This window comes from Cephus cinctus, unplaced genomic scaffold (genome assembly GCF_000341935.2).
Source record: "Cephus cinctus unplaced genomic scaffold, Ccin1 Ccin1_scaffold0084, whole genome shotgun sequence".
Lineage (NCBI taxonomy): Eukaryota > Metazoa > Arthropoda > Insecta > Hymenoptera > Cephidae > Cephus > Cephus cinctus.
The window spans coordinates 202512-224749 of NW_014332824.1; the positions used below are offsets into that span (position 1 = coordinate 202512).

The window sequence follows — 22238 nt, forward strand, 5'->3', positions numbered from 1 at the left end:
TGGGTGATGTGGAAGCCCGCAGGTTGTCGTTGTTTATGTCTTTATTGTAATAAGATTAATAAATTAATTGGATACACTCTTTAATATGGTAATCCCATTTGCAAAAGCACATTGTTTTTGTGTAAAAAGAAAGTGCTCTCCATAGAGGGGTCTCGAACCATAGAGAGTCTGTTTTTGGTGGTCTCAATTTTTCTCTGGTTTCGGCGCACCACCTTAGCGGAGGACCCTCGAAGCAGTTCCACGTTTTTGATTGCTCGTGTATATATAGTAATACTACACGTGATAATCTGGAGCTGTGTTTTGGCGTATCGACGCGCCACCTGAACGAGACTCTCGAACTAGTTCCATGTTTTGGATTGGTCGAATGAATTCGTGTGTTCCTCGAGATCCACGATTTTAAATCGGGTGAACACTCAAATAGGGTGACTTGTATCCACCCTTTCTTACTGCATATTACATAAACCGTAGTAATGAGATAGTAAATTCTGCCGATGTTAATTTCCTTAATAATCTGTTTTCCTCCGGACTGCTATAAAATTCAGTGCATGACGTTTTGGATACCGTGTACCGGTTGTCGTCTGGCTGAATGCATATCCCGAAACAATTGCCGATCGCGCGTAGCACGTGTAGCTGCTGCGCCAGCCTAAGTCACGCCCATGCCCATATTGGGAGTTTGTCAACGAATCCTACGACGGTCGCTCGGGCTATGAAACAATTGCTAAGCGCGGAATTTGTGGGAAGCTATTGCAAAGCAGCGATCTTTGGCATCCGCGATTGGTCGCACTTAAATGCTTCTCATTTAAAAACTATTGTAAGGTATGATTTGAGGTAAGGTGGACGTATATAGGCACCGGATTATTTTACAAATTGCATTAATAGTTTCTTTTACTAAACTTTAGATATTATTTGAAATGTTAAATTTGGTTTATTTGCAAAATAAATCAAACTCAATATTTTTAATCTATTCTCTTTTACACGTATTTAATCATCAAGTTTTAATTTTCTAAATGCAAAAAACTCAAATTACTTACAGAATTATTACAATTCTGATAGGTTAGTAATAATTATTTTTAATAAGTTCCACATCACAAAGATTCTCGCTGCCCCGTCCGTAGTTTATGAGATAATCTAGGCCAGTAGTCCATTTGGTTATTTTTAAACAATTGGAATAAGTACTCCGATGATGTTGAAGTGAGACTCGAGTGAAAGTTTACCATTAATAAATGATAGATCATGAAGGTTTAGTTGTTACATGTTCTCTATACCGGAAGTTACGTGATTTTTTCTCATCATAATGATGTGGATGTATTCAGATTGATCTACAGCTACTACCATTAGTTTAAAGTGAATACATAGCAGCTATGCAAATTGCGCAAAAAGTATGCAGTGAATTTTTAATTAGTAGTCTTGAAAAATTAACTAAGAATGTAATTAATATTGAATCAAAAAATTTACACAACCTTGAAATACATGATAACGTATGCCACTCTTATTATTCTGTTTTCCATATTTATTAGTATAAAATTGAAAATATGTGGCAAAATGGCTATTCTCTATATGAGATCTTAATAATATAATACATGAAACTTAACATTACATAAATACACATTTTTCATCGATATGCATTACACTCTCTGGAGTAATAATATTTGTACTTGAATTAAATGCACATGATGCGTATTACAAAACTGTTTAAAATTGAGCATTTCAACATCTATGTAGTAAATTATATATCTGTGTAGAAATTCTAATGGGAACGCATAAAATGTGTTGTCACGTTCAACCAGGTGTGTAACATGAATATGTAGAAGTAAGTAAGAGTTTCGTGCGACGAAAATGACGACCTAAATTAGAAGTCAATAGATATCAATGTATGGTGTGCCCTAGAATTTCTAGGAAAAATTCTTGACTTACGAAAAATCAAAATTAATCAATATTAAAACATGGAATGCTTTAAGTCGTCTGGCTGAATGCATATCCCGAAACAATTGCCGATCGCGCGTAGCACGTGTAGCTGCTGCGCCAGCCTAAGTCACGCCCATGCCCATATTGGGAGTTTGTCAACGAATCCTACGACGGTCGCTCGGGCTATGAAACAATTGCTAAGCGCGGAATTTGTGGGAAGCTATTGCAAAGCAGCGATCTTTGGCATCCGCGATTGGTCGCACTTAAATGCTTCTCATTTAAAAACTATTGTAAGGTATGATTTGAGGTAAGGTGGACGTATATAGGCACCGGATTATTTTACAAATTGCATTAATAGTTTCTTTTACTAAACTTTAGATATTATTTGAAATGTTAAATTTGGTTTATTTGCAAAATAAATCAAACTCAATATTTTTAATCTATTCTCTTTTACACGTATTTAATCATCAAGTTTTAATTTTCTAAATGCAAAAAACTCAAATTACTTACAGAATTATTACAATTCTGATAGGTTAGTAATAATTATTTTTAATAAGTTCCACATCACAAAGATTCTCGCTGCCCCGTCCGTAGTTTATGAGATAATCTAGGCCAGTAGTCCATTTGGTTATTTTTAAACAATTGGAATAAGTACTCCGATGATGTTGAAGTGAGACTCGAGTGAAAGTTTACCATTAATAAATGATAGATCATGAAGGTTTAGTTGTTACATGTTCTCTATACCGGAAGTTACGTGATTTTTTCTCATCATAATGATGTGGATGTATTCAGATTGATCTACAGCTACTACCATTAGTTTAAAGTGAATACATAGCAGCTATGCAAATTGCGCAAAAAGTATGCAGTGAATTTTTAATTAGTAGTCTTGAAAAATTAACTAAGAATGTAATTAATATTGAATCAAAAAATTTACACAACCTTGAAATACATGATAACGTATGCCACTCTTATTATTCTGTTTTCCATATTTATTAGTATAAAATTGAAAATATGTGGCAAAATGGCTATTCTCTATATGAGATCTTAATAATATAATACATGAAACTTAACATTACATAAATACACATTTTTCATCGATATGCATTACACTCTCTGGAGTAATAATATTTGTACTTGAATTAAATGCACATGATGCGTATTACAAAACTGTTTAAAATTGAGCATTTCAACATCTATGTAGTAAATTATATATCTGTGTAGAAATTCTAATGGGAACGCATAAAATGTGTTGTCACGTTCAACCAGGTGTGTAACATGAATATGTAGAAGTAAGTAAGAGTTTCGTGCGACGAAAATGACGACCTAAATTAGAAGTCAATAGATATCAATGTATGGTGTGCCCTAGAATTTCTAGGAAAAATTCTTGACTTACGAAAAATCAAAATTAATCAATATTAAAACATGGAATGCTTTAAATCCACGATGGTTCAATATTTAAGTCATTCTCACAAAGATGGACCGTTGACCTACATATTATATGTAAATACAGACTATACGTATCTGATATGTTATTGAACTATTCATACTTTGGTTCTTTGCTACAAATATACAAAATTTCAAGTGAAAAATATGTACAGATTCTGTATACAATGTCCTTGATGTAACCATATATTGTTATATAAATCGTGTAGGCGTGTTTGAACTTACTATAATTATATGAAAAGAGAACAAGTTATATAATTAAAAGAAAGAAGTCTTTCAAGACTTTATTAAACATGATTCAAATGAAACTTTTTAAATATGTACAAATTAAACTACGTTACTACATAGAGTGATTATTATATGATGGAAAAGCAAAATATTATATACCCTTTTCATGGAAAACAATTATGTAAAAATGATACGTAATTTAAGATAATATAGCCGCCAGTACAAAATAATATTTTATTAACCCATAAACGAAAGAAATACAGCTCCTTGTAATGCTTCTAGAATGTTCTATAACAAGGTGTAATCGAAGTAGTTTGTAGAAAGTTTGCAAATGTTCAATACAACATTATCGTATACATATATTTCGTTATATAACTTTTTAGCTTATTTATATATCCGAAAAAATGATTTATTGTATTTGTAAATAACAAATATGAAATAATAATAAGAGTAACAAGAATTATTAATATTATTAAACTTTTATAAAAAATTTGATACATGTCTAATAACAATGTATGTAAAACCAAATAAAATTTGTAAACTATTTTCGAATTTCGTGCAAAGAAGAATAGCAACAACTATATTAAAATCTTAAATACATTCAAGGTATTTTTAGTGTGTTCGGAATAGTTTTAGATTAACAGTTACGCGATAATCACGTTGTATGCAGTTTTAGTCCTATATAAATGGAATTGTGTTCTAAAATAATACTAAAAGATAAGTACGTGATTAATTCATAGATGTGGACTGTCACTGGGTAGTACTTGATCGGTAAAACTATGGTTGTCAAGTTTTTTAATGGTGGGAAGTATATATATGCATGGGTGTACTACATACCGCACAGAATGCTAAGTCTTACCGTCCATGTAAACCGGATATACATATACAGTTTCGAGAGTCCACAATTTTATCAAAATATTTATTTACACGTACAAACTAAAACTATTACTTCAAAACTAAGGAAAAAAATTAAGTTTATACTCATTTAATTAATATATTCTATAATATATAATCTTTTTATCACAAGTATTACTTAGCCGTGAGAAAAAATTACTGAAAAGTTATTGATAGTAAGAATCAGAGGAAGAGATATAAATTTCAATTTGGCACACATACCTATATTTCTATTACTTCCGTAAACACTTGAGTACTATTTACATGCGGATTAAACTATGGTTAATTGGTTTAGATGCAGTGTGGTATTGCTGCATAAATCTCCCCTCCCACCCCCACCCATCGCTCTCGAACAAGTTTTCCGTGAAACAGCGTTTCTTTTCTTTTAGCTTTTAGGTATTCACTTGGGGTCGATGGAACCTGGCTTTACTTAAATGACATGTTTCTGCATACTTTTTATGATCGAGGTATAGTTAAATATAAAATTCCAACAAAAAAAAGACCGCAAAATATAATGACTATAGTCGTAAGCAGGATTTTTTGTATATATTAATACAAATTTTTCAGATGTACGTCCTGATGGCTATAGTTTCTAGTGACATACTTAAAGATCTCACGATGACCGCGAATACTTAAGTATTAAGAAAATAAGAAATTTTATAGTATAACATATGTATTTACTTACAATGGAAATGTACAATAAATATCTGCCTAATGAGAATTTTTACTTTTCCTATATGACATAAAGTATAAATATCAGTGCTACACAAATTAGCATTATATATATTTAACATTATTGGATTGTATACACATTGGTATACACAAATACGTATACATGATTGTATTCATAAAGCACGTAACGTCACTACCGGTTAGTCTACTTCTCTTCTAGAATTCATATTAGCATCTGAAACTTTCTTAAGTAATTATGTCATAACGGAGTCTTCTCGTATCTACCAGATGATTCGACTGTAATTTCTCATCGTATTTATAGTGCATGTGTATATGATCCATAAGGATATGAATTGTGATTAGCTTGAAGTGTAACATTAAGCGAGTCAAGATATTCTGTCAAAGAAGTGATATCAAACTATATCTCATCACTTTTTATAGAATAATTATATATATATTTAATGCATTGTCTCCTACTTATTTAAAATGAGTTACAACTGCAAAAAAGCTTCTATGGTATTATAGAATGGATACGATGAACTTTAAAAAATATTTTGAATAATTAAAAATTCCAAAAAATGAAATATAAATTGAATGCGTAAATAAAGAATATAATATACGAATAAGAGTCCGACACCGTACAAAAAAAAACCTAAAAAAATATTCATCATGAAAACAATATATATAAATTTACACCAATAAATGTTGTTACTAAATCATGACAATATTCTATACTCTGAACAAAAATGATTCTATATCTATCGTAAAATATCAATAATTCATATTACCCTGTAAGTAATTCATAGAAAGCGAATAGTGAATTGTTGAAAAATAAGCGAAAGAACGAGGTTGAAATTGAGGAGAATGAAGAAAAGTTAATGATGAGGTTACATGATGGGAGCGATGGTTGGAAGGTAGAACGTAGTCACGTGAAGCCTACTTTCTTTTGAATTCATCGTTCGAGAGGGGAAACAAGCTGTTAGTTGGAAAGGCGAAACGTTTGGGCCCAACGCTGACTGGTTGCAAGATCTGCGGTCAGTATTTCTGCGGAGTCGCGCACTAAATGATCTTAACGATTCGTGTAACGATTTTTAAGTAAATCTTCTTAGAGTTGTTTTTGGAATTATTTGCGTATTTATTTTGTGTGTGAAACTCGATATATATGAATGTGTCTGTGTGATATATACAAGTAGTACAAGTTTCCTAATGTAAGTATCAAAGTGCAGACTTATAACATTTTCTCTCTTATTTACTTTACATTATGAACATGGTATTTCAATTTTTGTTTTATGCAATTCTTGATTGTAGAGTATTAATTTTTGTTATGCATATGTCGATGTGGTCTATATATCTATTTATGTACATCATACTGTGAGACAAATTCTTCTTCGAAGGGCCATCTTCTCTAGTATACTGGAAAAAAAAGTCCCCGGTTATAAAAATGTTGGTTTTGTCGTATTTATTGTGGCACACTATTATATTGTGCGGGATAAATAATTTACACAGGTTAGGGATTGATATCTGCAACATTCTATTGCAGTATAGTTGATAAATATTATAACATGGAACAACAAATTGTGAGAACAATTACTGTCAATCGCAGGGTAAATACAAAGTTACACTTGTTCGCTTAAAAGCATCTTTATGATAATTTTTACGAAGTGAAACTAATTGATCACTTAAAAGAATTTAAATTACACATACATTTCAAATTTGAAGTAATATCGATATTTTAATTTTAAAAATATTTATGTGGAGGAGTATATAAATTTATTTAGATAAATTTATTTTTGTAAATAGATATGTATAACTTGTATCTTACGATACTAGATCTATATTATTAATGTATTATTCTAAAGAATGAATAATATTAAAATCCCCATTAAGTTACCTATGGCTTTTTTTATACATTATTTAACACAGTGGAATATTCATTGTTTTAGATTTAAAAATATGCCACATAATGAGAATGAAGTAAAATGATGCCAAACTATTTTCTAATACATATGTTTCAACCAATACACCTATATTATACTTGAACAGGTTTTCATTGGACACTTCTTATTCCCATTTTAGTAACCTATATATAGTCGGTCCAATAGCTTAAAGTGACAGATAGAAAACCGAGAGCCGTAATAAAATTTTTCATTGTTTTTTTATCAAAGGTAATGTGTGGTAAATCAATAGAAATCAATGGAAAATCATTCATTCCAGGAAAAGGGCATTGGCAATTGAGAAATTTTGCTACGAGAGTCCCTAGTACGAAACACGTGTTCTTATTTGTCATTTCTAGCGATTTTACTCTTAGACCGACTGTAGTAATTTTATTGATGAACGGTATTTTCTAAGAAACATAAATTGCGGTACTAAGAACAAATATTAGCACGTGAGAGAGAATCTCCAATATATAAATAAAATGGGTAGTTTTATTAGTAGAATGCCAAATACCGCTGATTGATTACTCACATTGAATCAATTCGGCTCGCTTTTACCTACTTAAAAGATGAAGGATAAATAATCGGTCAAGTTTGATTGTCGCTTTTCACGGACAATTTAGATTTCGGAACGGAGAGATTTTGTTGTGTTGGCATCACAAGTGGACCAAAGTCTATAAATAATTATTAAACTCTTTTTTTATTAAGGTCAAACTGCAACTTAGAATAATATCATTACAATAACATAATTAACGAAATACAAATTTAATCAAATAAAAAGTTTTGATACATTACACTTTATATCAATGTTGATACTCATAGACACATATACCCATATTACTACACTGCACGTAATTATATATTATTTAAATCATAAGCACAAATAATAATTATAATATTTTATTATTTACGTTATTGGTGCAATATATGTATATTATACATTATTTATATCTATATAAACTTAATGGTAAATATATCCGTGCTCTGATTGGTAGTCGGACGTTTAGGAAACGTGCTGGGATAAAAGTAACTAAGAAGTAGATATCTAGGCTGTTACGGATTCATTGTTGTATTTTCTTTTGCCGGTATAAAGTGGAAGCACCGCCATTAATTAATTCCATCTGCACATCTGGCGAAAGTATTATCGAGGTTTTCATAATGAAATATATGAATAAACTATTTGATATCATTTATTCTATCTACATACTACTTTCATAAAATAATTCATGATAATAATCAATGTAATAATTCGCAATAAATTATATCGTTTAAAATCTACCTAATATGTAGGGTAATGACGACTTAAAAATTATTTTTTAATATTCAAGTTTTATATATGAAAGTTAAGTAAGAACAGCAATATCAGGCTTAACTATTACAAATGACAAACCAATTAGAATGTTCATTGCTGGGTGCGGTCTTATGACCATCACTCAACTGTTAATTCTGTAGTGTACCCACCTTACTTATCGTACAACTTATAATTAATTCTTGAGTTTCTTGATACTTAATTCGATATATTCCAGAATATATTAACCATTATTTAACAGAGAAAATAAAGAAAAAAATATAGTACAGTTTCGTATTCTTAAAATACTCAAAATAAAAGTAGGTGAGGGTTGCTGTAAAAATTTGAGCTTCTTAAATTGTCTTTTGCGAAAAACGGAAATAACATGAATTTGATAGATACTCCTCGGTCGTACGTACTAACTTACATACACTGTGAGGTTAAGTTGTTTGAATATCACTTTTCAACAAAGAAATCCGGAGTAAAAGTGAAATTGAATGAACAATTGGATCCAAACATTTCTATCTGAACCTAATATACGTGAAAATATTTCTGTCGGATTACTTTTTGAATATTTTATTTATATCAAAAGTGCTGTGTGATTTCTTCATAACTATGCAGAATATATTAACGGGTATATTTGAAGCAGAATAACCGCTAAATAGATATTAGTCGTTTTTATCATTGGCAATTCAAGACTGCTGCTTAAGTTTCACAACCCTTTTAAGTAGCTATGTCATATAGGCACAAATGTACACGCGTATAATATTTGAACGTGTCGAATATTATGATAAATCGCGTATGCAGAGCGGAAGCAGTATTTTCCTTCCTGTTATGGTCATCTAGGTTGCATCAAAGTGTTACAGTTTTCGCTATACGTATGTATATATATATAGGTGTGCATTCGATTCTACATTGAAAGCATCGCTGATACGTCATGCGCAAGATTTGCCGGTTACACACGATGTAATGTACAAATATTCACACAAGCTAGGATCCACGTATCAAACCCGCATTAATGATTATCTATGGGGTAATCACCAATAAAATTATATTAGATATGATAACCTATTCATTCAGAATTATTTTCAATCAGAATATCTCCAATTGCCGAGATTGAATTCGATTATTATTAAATCGAATATCTATAGATTTTAATTGGATTTTTAAGCAGAGGAGTGCTTCACCTGATTGTCTGACAGTACTTAATTTTATTCAAAGCCTATTGCAAGCAACAAATCGACACTGTTCAAGTACTTGAGAATAGAATATTGTAGTGAGACACTGAAAATAATTAGAGCAAAAGTCTCAACATTCCATTATCTCACGAATAATTTCAAAATATCTTATTAAAATCTTATATATATATATCATAGCTATTTTTCTTTTTAAAAATTTCTAGTTTTTAGTGTAGAAGGTGTGTTTATATGTGTGGTTATATGCATATATGAGTGTATGTGCGTGCGTGCGTGTGTGTGTGTACAACAAATTAAATTCTTGGATATGATATACTAGTATTTGCAGATGTCTCAATATTCAGTGCAATATTATCGATTACAAATACACGTGTATTATATAATGTATTGCCATGATATCCCTTGTATCTTTGACTGAATATATTGTAAATAGATTAGATATGCCCGTGTATTCTGAGGCCTCGCGATTTTGATATGTGGAATATATGTAGCATTTCAATGGATAAAGTCCATTTATAGGTGTTCGCAACACCCAGGCTTGTGTCACCATGTCCCGTAAGATATCCAGTCTATTTACCTCTTAAATCTATGCTTGTATTACCCTAGTATAGTACTACTAGGGGAACATTCTCAGTATCGCCATCCAGGAACTAGATCGGTTATTAAAACTGCAGCTTCATCAGAGTCATTATTTACTGCTTAAAGTAACAAAATCTATGACTATAAATACGGTTCCTTCTCACTGTACTTAGCAGTTGCTTTTTTTAATTTTTCTTAGACCAGCTAGAAAGAAAATGTTTCTATAAAATATAAGGATTAAAAGAGTCTGAAATATTTTAATAAAATAGAAGATTACCTACAGTTCAATTTTCTAAAAAACATTCCTTGCTCTAATTTTTTAATTAATTGCCTTTACCTATCGCAGCTACGTAGTTGTGAAAAGAAGAATAAAAAAGGTTATAAACTATGACGTGCTGGGCAAATTATATCCGCCCAGAGTCGGCTCGAATTAGCTATCGCAAATAAAAGGGACTCAAAAGGAAGGGAGCACGCGAAAAGAAAGGGTACACGGTGTGAAATAGGAAAGAATATAATTAGTTAAACAAATGCCAATACAAAGAAAAATAGAAAAGAAGAGAAATCAGAAATTACTACACTAGCAAAATATGTCGCTCCAAATACGCAAAACTAAACAATAACATGCGGCGCTCACGCGGGAGCACGCGGTGTCGCAACGGACCTTTAAACGGACTAGCGGGAAGGGGAGTCGGGGAAGGATGAATACGCAAAGATGGTGACGGGGCAGGAGGGACAGGAGGGCTTACCGGCACGAAATAATACGCGAACACAACTTGGGCGCAAGCTACTTATACTTCGTAGCACCGTCGAGTGGTCTCAGAAGGTCCTTGAATATTTACTGTAATTCGAAAAGGCATGGCTAGCGGGGGAAGAGGGGAGGGGTCTCAGGGAGGAAGGTTCCTGAACGCAACAATGGCTACTTACAAATACCTCGGCTGTACAATAGTCAAAAACGGGCGGGGAAGGAAAAGGGCACGGGGGTTTCTCAAAAAGGGCGCAAACTACTACTCTAGAACGCACGCAATATACCACTGGCCGCAAGCTGTTGGCTGAAGGCCAGGCTAAACTCAAAAAGAAAAAGCTACGCAAAAGAACAAAAGGTCGGTCCACGTGGGGACGGCTCGCTAAATCCAAAAGAGAATCTACTATCTCTCAAAGCGCAAAAGCAAAAAAGGGGGTAGGGAAAAAGAAAAGGAAAACGCAATCACTCAATACTCACGCAACAGTTCCGCAACACTCGATACAATAATCTCAAATGATTGCACACTTTCACTCTCACTCAAAGTCGCAAATCGCCCTATCTCGCACACTACCCTGGCTCGAAGTGAAGAAATCTTCGGTGTTTTCGGTCCTCGTTGTTTCTGTCCATAGGCCTCCAGGGCCTCGGTAATTGGTGGGATCGCTGGGCTGAGAGGGCTACGTGTTTCGGCATTGGTTAGCAGTTCCGGCATGGCAGGGCATTGGTCCTTTCCGCTGGCGGGCCTTCCAGGGCCTTGCGGGCGGGTGGCACGGCGCTAGCTGTCGCGCGCCGGTCAACATGGCCGCCTCCATGCCTGTCAAACTTTCTCCCGGGCACATTCGCGGTTTCGAAGGGAGAGGGTTCTACCATTGCCACACGGGCCTGTGTACTACCCGTGTGACGGGACTGCACCGGGACTGCATATGCTTGGCGGCCGTGGTGGGCTGCACGGACGTTCCTCTCTCTCAGCCGCTCTCTCAATCCTTCCTGGGATGTTATTGTCCTCGTAGAAGGTCCACGATGACAGTCCTCGAGCCAGTGCCCTACGGGAAATGGTGACAGGGAGGAAAGGGTGGAGAGGAGGGATCTTATCCTAAGTACAATAGACCTAGAACGCTAAATAGACGCAATAAACAGTAATTCTCAATAAGATACAAAATACTTATGCTCGGGACCAGTGGTGCCGTCGAGCCAGGTGGCCGGCAGGAGTTTATTGTAACATTTTTGTTACAAAACATAGAGGGACACTCTATACTCAGTTCTGCTGATAGCGTAGGAAAAAGTATTACCATGAAAGTAGAGTATTTATCCAAGGTCACTCAGATTGAATACAAATCTGTTTTACCTAATCTTTATCTATTGTATGGTTTATTTTTTCTGTCGGATGACACGCGCAAGAATTCAAACTCCAATTTGTATTGTATTGATATATTGTTAATGGAATTTGCCTTTGTCTCACTAATTTTACAAAAAAAAAAAAAATAGATTAGTGACAAAATACAGTATAGCAAGTATCTATACTTGTTGCAAAGGAATTAGTACGTAATCATAGACACATAAGAATAGACTACAGGAGTGGGCGAAGAAAGCGACAGCGGAATAAAACGAGACAACAGCATATGGTCCGTCTTATCTTTGTCTAACCGGGCATGCACGAACACCAACTACACATAATGGACGCACTGAATTTAGTACGCTGGAATTGTTGAGTTATTGTGGTCATTGTGATTAGATAAGGACAGGAGGGCCTCCTATGCAGTGTTCTCTTTCTATCCCGCTGTCGCAGCCATTTACGCGCCAGTCTATGTCTCGCATGGTCTATTCTTATATGGCTATGTTAGTAATTCATATGTGTCTAATGACATATTTACCATCATTATGAGTTATATTTTAATTGTTTACATCACGAAATCCCTATTTCCTGACATTAGAAAATAACTATACCAACAAATATTTTTTAATTTCTATTCATTATACTTAAGGATGTTTATTAATTGTCAAGTGTAATGAAAGTTAGGCAACTGTAGCTACTATAGGTAGCGTGATTGTTTGAATCAGTAGTAAAAAATCAAAAAGTTCAAACGTTTGCGGTAAAAAATGGAATCCGCAAGGTTAACCTTGTGGACGGAATTCCGTACAGGTGCATAGAAGTATATATTTTTCAGCTGACCGTCATTCGTGTACATCTACGTGTGCACACGCAAGGAACACGTAAGACATTTTCACTTACATGACAAGACTATTAATAATTCGAAGTTCTTTTTATTAAGCCTTATACTAATCTCTACATCGTTCGACATGCATACTGAACAAATATTCAATTTCTAATGGATATATAGCCGAATCTCTAAACAAAATTCGTAGATCACATTTATTTATATATAAATTATCAAAATAAAGGTCACAAAGCCGTTAAGCATTAATATTGCCTACAAGATCTAAGGAACCCCCAATTAAGGAAAACTGCACTTCCTTGGGATTTTGTTTTAGAAAAGCTATTTGTTACTTTCATTTGGGATTTGTCGGGTATATACAATAATTATAAAAGATCATTCATGATTCTTGTCAAGTAAATGTATCAATTCTTTATTAGATTACAAGATAACGCCTTGGTAGTGCAAAAAGATTTTTCCCTCTGACATCACTGTTTCACAGTTTCCCAGATTTCTGAAATAAAAAACAAAAAAATTCCTTATCTATGATATTATAATGTCCTGTGAAATACAATAAATTGAAAAAAACAAAAATTTTACAAAATGGCCCACAAAAAATGTGTTGATTTTGTAGTTATTATTTTTCACTTATAAACAAGAAAGTTCTGAACTATCAATTTTTATTAAAGTTCACAGGATAAGGAGATCACTTTTATAAATATATGCCAGGTTTTAAATTGATATCTTTGATAGTTTACGATAAATGTCGTTTCAAGAAAAACGCGATCAAAGTTTATAAGGAAAGAATTCAGAAGGAAGTTTCTTTTTGATACTTAATGTTAATTTAACAATTCTTCGAATTTCGACTTCAAACTTGTACGATATACTCTAACGATGTTTTACTTTCAACATACGTATTAAAAAAAATATCGAAATTTTTGTCTCGACAAACGAGATGTATGTTTCAATTAACATCGATCCCTTAGGAATAGAAATCTTCAGCACGCTTTAAAGGTGGTGCGCCTAACCATTATAAAAATAGTCTTCCTATTTTGGTAAATATCCTGTATATCGTTCATAAAATCATCTATTTATTAGACGTTTTAACTGGAAGATTTTCTTAAAATATTTTATTATAAAAGAATCATATAAAATATGACATTTTAATTATACAAATATCGTTGGTGACCGAGTCCGACACAATAATTTTATACTATATTAGGTTTTTTAAGGGTTAAATAATGTTAGGTAATATGATTAGGTAAGGTTAGGATAGCTTAGCACATAAATGTTGCGATCAATGACAGTAGTCCCCATACAAATTTTCGTTTAATTATAGGATTTCTTCACTTTGCACTTATAAAATGTACAAAATTAACGTGTCAAACAGAAACTTATCCATTTCTTCTGTAAAAATTGCTATCTAAAATTATCGTAGAGTAGTCGTCTCTGAAAATATCAAGATAATGGTATTATACCAATTAACCTTGGTAATACCAAGATAAAAGGTCATGCCTTGAGGCATGACCCTAACCATGTGATCGCACCCTACGAATTTGCCAATACAAAAAGGAAATTAATTTCATGGATGCTAAATATTTGCAAATATTATCGATCTATTCACATCCTTTTGAGTTTTTCGTAAGTAGTAGTAATCAGATTGATTGAGTGATTCGTCCAGAGCCCATAGAGACAAATATATGGCACAAAATATGAAGTTTCAGGATTTTTCTGTTTGCGCCGTCTTTAAACTAAAAATGCCAGACATCTGCATATTTTATCATGGTAATTGTATTTGCTGAAGTAAAAATTGTTCTTTTAATGTTTATTTTTATTTTGGGAACAGCTTGAAATTTTAACAAGACAATGATGCGCTTTGAGCATGCGCAGAAACTTGTTTTACCGTTGCTACGGCAACTGAGCTCTGACGTGCAGTACTGCCATATCGATTTCTCCATCGGAGAGCCTTTAATTAAAAGTCACTTAAATGAAGACTCTGAATATAGTTCATCTTTCAAACATCAGAATATCATTTAATTAAAGTCTCATTAAGCGAATTCTAAAACGAAGATTCTAAATATAAACCTAAGAACGTTTCCGAATAAGAAAGGTTTATCCATTTTTCATACAGAATGCAACCATACACACTATGTTCAGCAATTTTGTGAAAACCCTGCTACATGTATAAGTAGATTATAGCAATCTAGCAAGAAACTGTTTAGGATTATAGAGTAATGCTTTATTTTTTATTTACTCTATACAGATCATGAACAGGACAGGAAATGAATGTCTGTGGCAAAAAAGAATATAGAATTATAAGAAAGAGAAAAAACTGGGCAAAAGCGGAAATAAGTCAAAGGAAACAGGAAAAGAAAAGTAAAAATTAGTAAGAAAGGCAGATATTCCGGAGTGCAAAGATATACAAGGTGGGCGGAAATAATGGTACAACCGAAAAGGTGGTGATTCCTCATGGAAAAGTAAGTCGAAATTGCAAAATAAATTTTTTTTCTTTACGAGACTTCATTTTTAAGAAAATCGACTTCAAAAATCCATCGGGTACACGTGAACTTGAATGTATTTTATTAATTTACGTATTGCTAAAAATGTCGATCTCGTTTTTACATACAAAATTGTGCTCGCCGAATCAGAGAAACATAAAAAGTTTTTAGCGTGGCATTGTATATGAATACGAAAAAAAAAAATCCTGACATTGTATACAAATATAAAAGAAAGTAGTATCTCTAGCGCGATGCCTTAAGTCGAGTATTAGTCAAGTGGACATGTAACTGATGGATTTTTAAAGTCGGTTTTATTAAAAATGAAGTCTTGTATTAGAGAAAAAAATTACTCTGCAATTCCGATTTACTTTTCTATGAGGAATCACCAGTTTCTCGGTTGTACCATGATTTTTGCCCTACCCTGTATACATAAATGGACCTAAATGATAGAGTTAAATAATGCTAATAAGTATAATATACATGTCGTCACTACAGCGGAACGAATTTTAATGTATAAAAGTACTTTGCTATTATATTGCGAATTGTTTTGACCTAGAAATAACCAGAAAAACGGAGGCTTTTGCGTTGAACAAAGTTTACATGTAATAAAAAGCAATACCGAAATATTTGCTGTACTTTTTGGAATACATCAGATTTCAATACTCAATAGGGAAAAAGTATCTGACATGGCATACATACACTTTTCTCCAAATTCTTATGTAATGGCGCAAAATGAGACCACGCTGAATCAAAAATTTTTCTCATTATGGAAACACAACACTGTAGAGAATACATTTCCTATCTCCCACATCAGTACATCATGATATAACAATACTTAATCGTGAGAACGTTTAATTGTGAAGGATTATTTCCCAAATTAGATATGCCGAATTAAACTTACGTAAAAATCGAAAAACAGAAAGTTGTTTGCTTATGTATGTTTATCTTTTAATTGTCTATATAACTACGGAACTTGATACTAAAATAATTATAAATTAAAAACAAACAAAGATATCAGCGCAAACAGGCAATTACATCAGTCGATACATTAAATGATGCTTGAAGATTTTTAATATAATATATCGTAGCATTAACACTAAATGCAATCATATCACGTTATCAGAGCTAAATCATACAAGTGGATGGATTGGAGTAAGTTCCTGAGTCAAAATATTAACCTTACTTTCCTCCTCAAACTTAGAATTTTATGAGATTTTAAAAGATCACGATAAGTTTCTTTTTGTGACAATTGTACTTTTACCGTGTGCTTTACATAGACAGTTTTTGGAAAATTTGCCACATTCAGGTTCAAAAGAGCTCACAGGAATCTAGCGAAATAGGGCTTAGTCGAAAAAAAAACAACTCATTTCTTATACAATATCTTCACTTATATCTTCCGTGTGATTAATGACATCATTATAAAAAACACATATTATATACAATGGAGTATGAGGATCATTATGATGCAAACAAATTTATGATTATAAGGGAAATTGCAGAGAAATCGCGATAAATATGAGATAAATCGTCGAAAAAATGAGGGAAGCTTGATGGCTCCCTACAAATTTGGCAGCGCCGCATTTCTACGAGTGCGGCACAAGCAGCAAACGCGAAATGCGCGTAATTCGAATCAAACAAGTATATAGTATTCATACTTTTTATTCTCTCGGAATATACATATAATTTATCAAACGGTAACATTCTAAATCGAATATGTTTGATAAACATTCATCCTTTGGCTCAATTAGTTATTAATTAAAACATTTAGTACCAAATTCTAATTTTCTATCTAATTTGCCATTCTAACTTTTCAAGGAAAAACAAACGGCATGGCTCCTCTGGGCTACTCGAAGTGCTGCGCGACTGACGGCAAGCTACTGGCGCCTATGACTTCGAACCTCGAAACACGAATTCTCGAAAATTCGATGCGGCGCTGCCAGATTTCTTGCGCTCATATAATATCTTCATAAACGGATGATATTTATCATTTGTCAATTGCAATTGGGTTCTAGATAATTATTATGTCTAATCAACTATCCGGAACCTCAGAATTCTTACGTAGTGCCGAATTTAAAGTCACGAATATTTTATATAAGTAGGTTGGTAGTGATGACTTCACGCAATGTAAAAGCATAGGAGCCTCCCCTCTTCCCGCTGTCTCCGCGGAAGACTTGATCACCAACCTTAACACTATGATATGTTAAGCTGATTGATGATGCATTTTAATTGTTTTATTTCCAAACATTTAGCCCAATAATTCGCAAAAATGTTACCTAAAACACTTCATCAAATATTATAAATTCACACTGTATTCACAATTAAACGGGGACGGATGTAACATTTGCCTAATCAAGCAGTAAATTAAAATTACGACTTGAGCAGAAAGTGTAAAATTACTGCTTGTGTATGGCAAGCAATTGTACGCTTATGTACAATCATGACTTACATGCATCGTAAAGAAAAGTACCATATAATCACAATGCTATTGGAAGTTGCATCAATGGATTGCTCATTAAAATTGCTACGTTACCGATCGTTCAAATAGTTCATAAATTATTATCCGGCACATAATGGCATAATTCATGCGTTAAATTTAAAGCTGGCACGAGTCTTCCTTAACTTATTATCTTATTAGCCAGTAAAAACTGAATTTAATATTTCGATTAATTCCAATGGGAATGTGAATAAGAGATGAGTTTCTCTGCGCCGCTACTAATCATGCTCTAATGCTAGTAACGGTCAGTTACATTTTTCATGCACTTGCTGCAAGTAATTCAACAGGGTCAACTTTAAATATCAGTATGTATCATTCGTTAATTGATCGTACTGCGGATTGCATGTTTCTCACGTCGCGTGATTAAAATCATCTATAATTATTAGAAGTTTTGAGTAAAAGTTTTTGAAACTACTAGAGTTCACGTGGTATTGCGACAATAATATTTTTCTCAATGTAGACACCTCGACTTCTGCTTTAATTGACAATTTATCTATTTGACGAAAGATTAGTTTTTAGCATTGCTAGGGTTTCTGCATTCCGATTGTTTCGAACATTACAGAACCTTATTTCATCTACAAACACTTGAAAAAGGTGTCACAATTGATTTTTTTCTTTTAAGAGTTTTATTTTATTTTGCTCTAAAAATAAAAAGTACGATTTCGAATTTTCACCTATGTTGATTTGAGAATTACAAGTTTCGGGTCGCTATAATTTACGTATGAGTTTGGAAATACAACTGGAATACAAACCAGCATATTCGTTTATTAATACTGTGCCAACGTGTTAATAAATTCTATTATGATCAAATGAGAGTACATGCGATATACGTAAACTCGTCGATACACTAACTATAAATATAAAATTAAGAAAGTATCTAATATTATGTACAATATAACATGCAGTTTTTTTCCTTATGTTATAATAAGCATGTGATGGGATAAAGACTCATGAAAAGTTCACTTTATGTTATCATCATTATACGCTCTAAAATACTGTTAATTCAATAACTACGTAGCAAACATATATTAATGAGCAAATCTGGCAACCTACATTGAGTGTGTTGACAAAGTACCTACCTTCGCTGCATAATGATCACATCTGCTGAATGCTGCATCACTGTACTGCACTTTGTAAATAAAAGTTGGCGTTCTAGGTAATACAAAGCTCATAATGGTGTCTACTTAAGAACAATCCTTATTTCACTAATTGACAGTTGTTTAATACAGAAAACGCTGCCTTACTCTGTTTTTGTCATTTTGGTTATATTCAAATATAAAACAATATATGCACTTATTGACATTATTTTTATTTTGGGTTGAGTGGGTTTTATTTGATTTCATACTTAGAGTACAATTTTGCTTGAACCATAGTACTCAATAATATATCAGGAATAAAACTAGACTACAACTTTTTTTTCTATACATATTTAAACAAGAAAATTAATAACAACTACAGTAACATTACTATACATCATATTTTATATGCATAAACATAAAAATATTTTAAAACTCAGGTAAATGGTTCTTACTCGATGTAGTTAAAGCATTAGCGTCTGTATACTGAATTATCCGAGTAAAATGGTATTATTATTATCTTTATGATAAGATGAAGAATGGTCGAGCTAATACAATTCGGTATTCCAGTAATTATTTTTTTTTGTATTGCTAATTAGTTTTCCCTTTAAATCTATTCAAATATATAAAACTTGTTTCTGTTACCTGATTGTAACAAGTTGGTAATTGAGCAAATGCTTAGATCGTTAGTAGTAGCATTTGAATTGAGCGATCATGGGAATAAATTTGTTATGCACCCATTAATACGTTACATTATTTTACCAAGCACAGTACGGTCAATCGCATTAATGGTAATAACGGTAGACGCCGTGCGGTGAGGTAAGAGAGGAGATTGGCCTGTGCGTGGGACGTAGAAAGCGCTACGGTGCGAGCGAGACGCCAGAGCGTCGCTCGGTGCGTCCTTGTTGCACAGCACGAGTGTAAGCGACACGCCAACAAGGCCCCTCATGCGCAATAGGGCGCTTGGTGGGGGACTGCTAGTGTCCGGGCGCACGCTCTTGCTCTCTCTCGCAGACTAACGCTCTAGGACGAGGAGAACAGCTACTACCCCGATAAGAAATGAGAAGGAGCTATGGGACTTTCGGTAGTAGGAATGAGATAGACTTTTCGATTATCCATCCTCGTCAAACAGCGTTAGTAAGAAAAAGAGAGATATATACGACGTGGTGGCTAGGAACAAGTGTCACAGCGTCTAACGCATTGTGAATAGGTGCAACTCAGGAACCTATCGCCGTCTCGCTTATACTCGTGTTGTGCGAAAAAGACGCACGGTAGGACGCTTCAATGCGTTAGACGCTGGGATACTTGTTCCCAGCCACCACGTCGCATATATCTCTCTTTTTCTTATTAACGCTGTTTGACGAGGATGGATAATCGAAAAGTCTATCTCATTCCTACTACCGAAAGTCCCATAGCTCCTTCTCATTTCTTATCGGGGTAGTAGCTGTTCTCGTCATAGAGCGTTAAGCTGTGAGAGAGGGTAATAGCGTGCGCCCGGACACGAGCGGTTCCCCACCAAGCTCCCTATTGCGCATGAGGGGCCTTGTTGGCATCTCGCTTACGCTAGTGCTGTGCAAGAAGGACGCACCGAGCGACGCTCTGGTGCCTCGCTCGCACCGTAATGCTTTCTGCGTTGCACGCATAAGCCAAGATACGCGAGCAGTCGTCTCCCAAATCTCCTCTCCTACCTCACCGCACGGCGTCTACCATTGTCACCATTAATGCGGTTGACTGTACAAGCAGTAGTATTGCAAAAAATGAACAAATATATTGTTTTTCTAATAGCATGTGAGTTTTAGTATAAAAATTCACTTGCGTGTTAGCTGCTCACTGACGTTCCTTCACACGATCACTTCAAGGCGTGTTCAGAAACTGCGTCCGACTAAACGAAACTAAACGAAGGAGGGATCCGTGTTGGAGGTACGCAAAAACGTTGCCCTTTCGCACAGAGAAAGTTTGATCGTAATGCGTTCCCAATCTTGCTGCAATTACGCGAGCGCATCTTTACTTTCATGGATCTTTTATTGGGAGAGTTTGCAAGTAGTCACGCTTTTGCAAAATCATAATACTTATTTCTATATGCTTAGATACCATTTCATGTGTATCGCAAAGGCATACCAGGAGAATGATTCTATATACACTTTGAGCATTATCATAGCTTTTCACAGCATACATTCATATACATTATGATCATAAAATGAAACATACTACTATACTATTAGTGTAGTGCATTCATACTCTTAGCAATGTATTCTTTAGGTAACACGAATATGCGTACATCATCAAGTGTAACATACCAGAGGAAACAAAAGAAAAATCGGTCCCATGAAGGAATATGGCTCAAGGCTCAGTGCTGTAATACAATAGTTGAATCTTGGAATGTCGAAAAAAATATACAGGTTACATTACTTTTCGTAATAGGCAGTAAACACAGAAAATGACAGGGACGATTATTCTAAAAAAGAAAGCAAAAATAAGAATAAACGGTAAATCTCATGTTAAGGGGGAATGGAACAGCTCGACGAACTGAACTCGACGAACGACGAACTCGTCTCGAGTTGACGGTGCTGCCGCATGAAGGCCAACTGGGGAAATAAGCGTAACGTGACACGGTGTTGTCGGGCTGTGCCGTTGCCGTTCATACTACTACAGTATGGCGTCATCGAGTAGTCGGCCTCAGTAGCGTTGAGCAGTGTAATATCGCTCAAAAAACACTTACGTGTAAAAAACTGCGCCAAGTACAAGAGTGCTGTGCATTCCTCTAATAAAAAGTATTGATATCAGATTATCGAGGCCAAGTACATAAGTCACTACATGTTTGCTATTATATGATCTAGCACTGGCCCATCATTTTAGTTGTATTTTCAAAATTTCCTATAACGTTTTCACTACTCTTTTACATTACTACTGCTTCCCGTAGTTGATTATGATTTAATGGTTATTTAACAATTATTAAAACTTTAGCTGATTCCGTATCGAGTACTACTTGGCGGGTCCGTGCCAGGAATTCCAAAGTACTTACTTTGAACGTACTAATAGTATCCTAAAACTATATGTTTGTTATTAAGCTTTTACCGTGATTATTTTTGACGAGTTATTGTGAATGAGCTGTATATAGAAAGTTGACATTGGTTTTGAG

At 34.0% G+C, this 22238-nt stretch overlaps 2 protein-coding genes across 3 annotated transcripts in view; one reads left to right on the top strand and one right to left on the bottom strand.

Annotated features, from left to right (window-relative positions):
- The window catches only part of LOC107271830 (solute carrier family 12 member 8), a 22273-nt gene extending 10834 nt beyond the window's left edge, over nucleotides 1-11439 (bottom strand). The window contains exon 1 of the mRNA XM_025089208.1: nucleotides 11359-11439. The gene's annotated coding sequence lies outside the window, so the exon portion shown is untranslated. The remainder of the gene's footprint in view (nucleotides 1-11358) is intronic.
- LOC107271798 (putative mediator of RNA polymerase II transcription subunit 12) overlaps nucleotides 5981-22238 on the top strand; it is a 40627-nt gene continuing 24369 nt past the window's right edge. Inside the window, exon 1 of one of the 2 annotated variants that reach the window (XM_015748222.2) lies at nucleotides 5981-6350. The gene's annotated coding sequence lies outside the window, so the exon portion shown is untranslated. Of the gene's footprint in view, nucleotides 6351-20796; nucleotides 21020-22238 lie in introns of those variants that run through there. The other variant, XM_015748231.2, reaches the window with a different exon arrangement.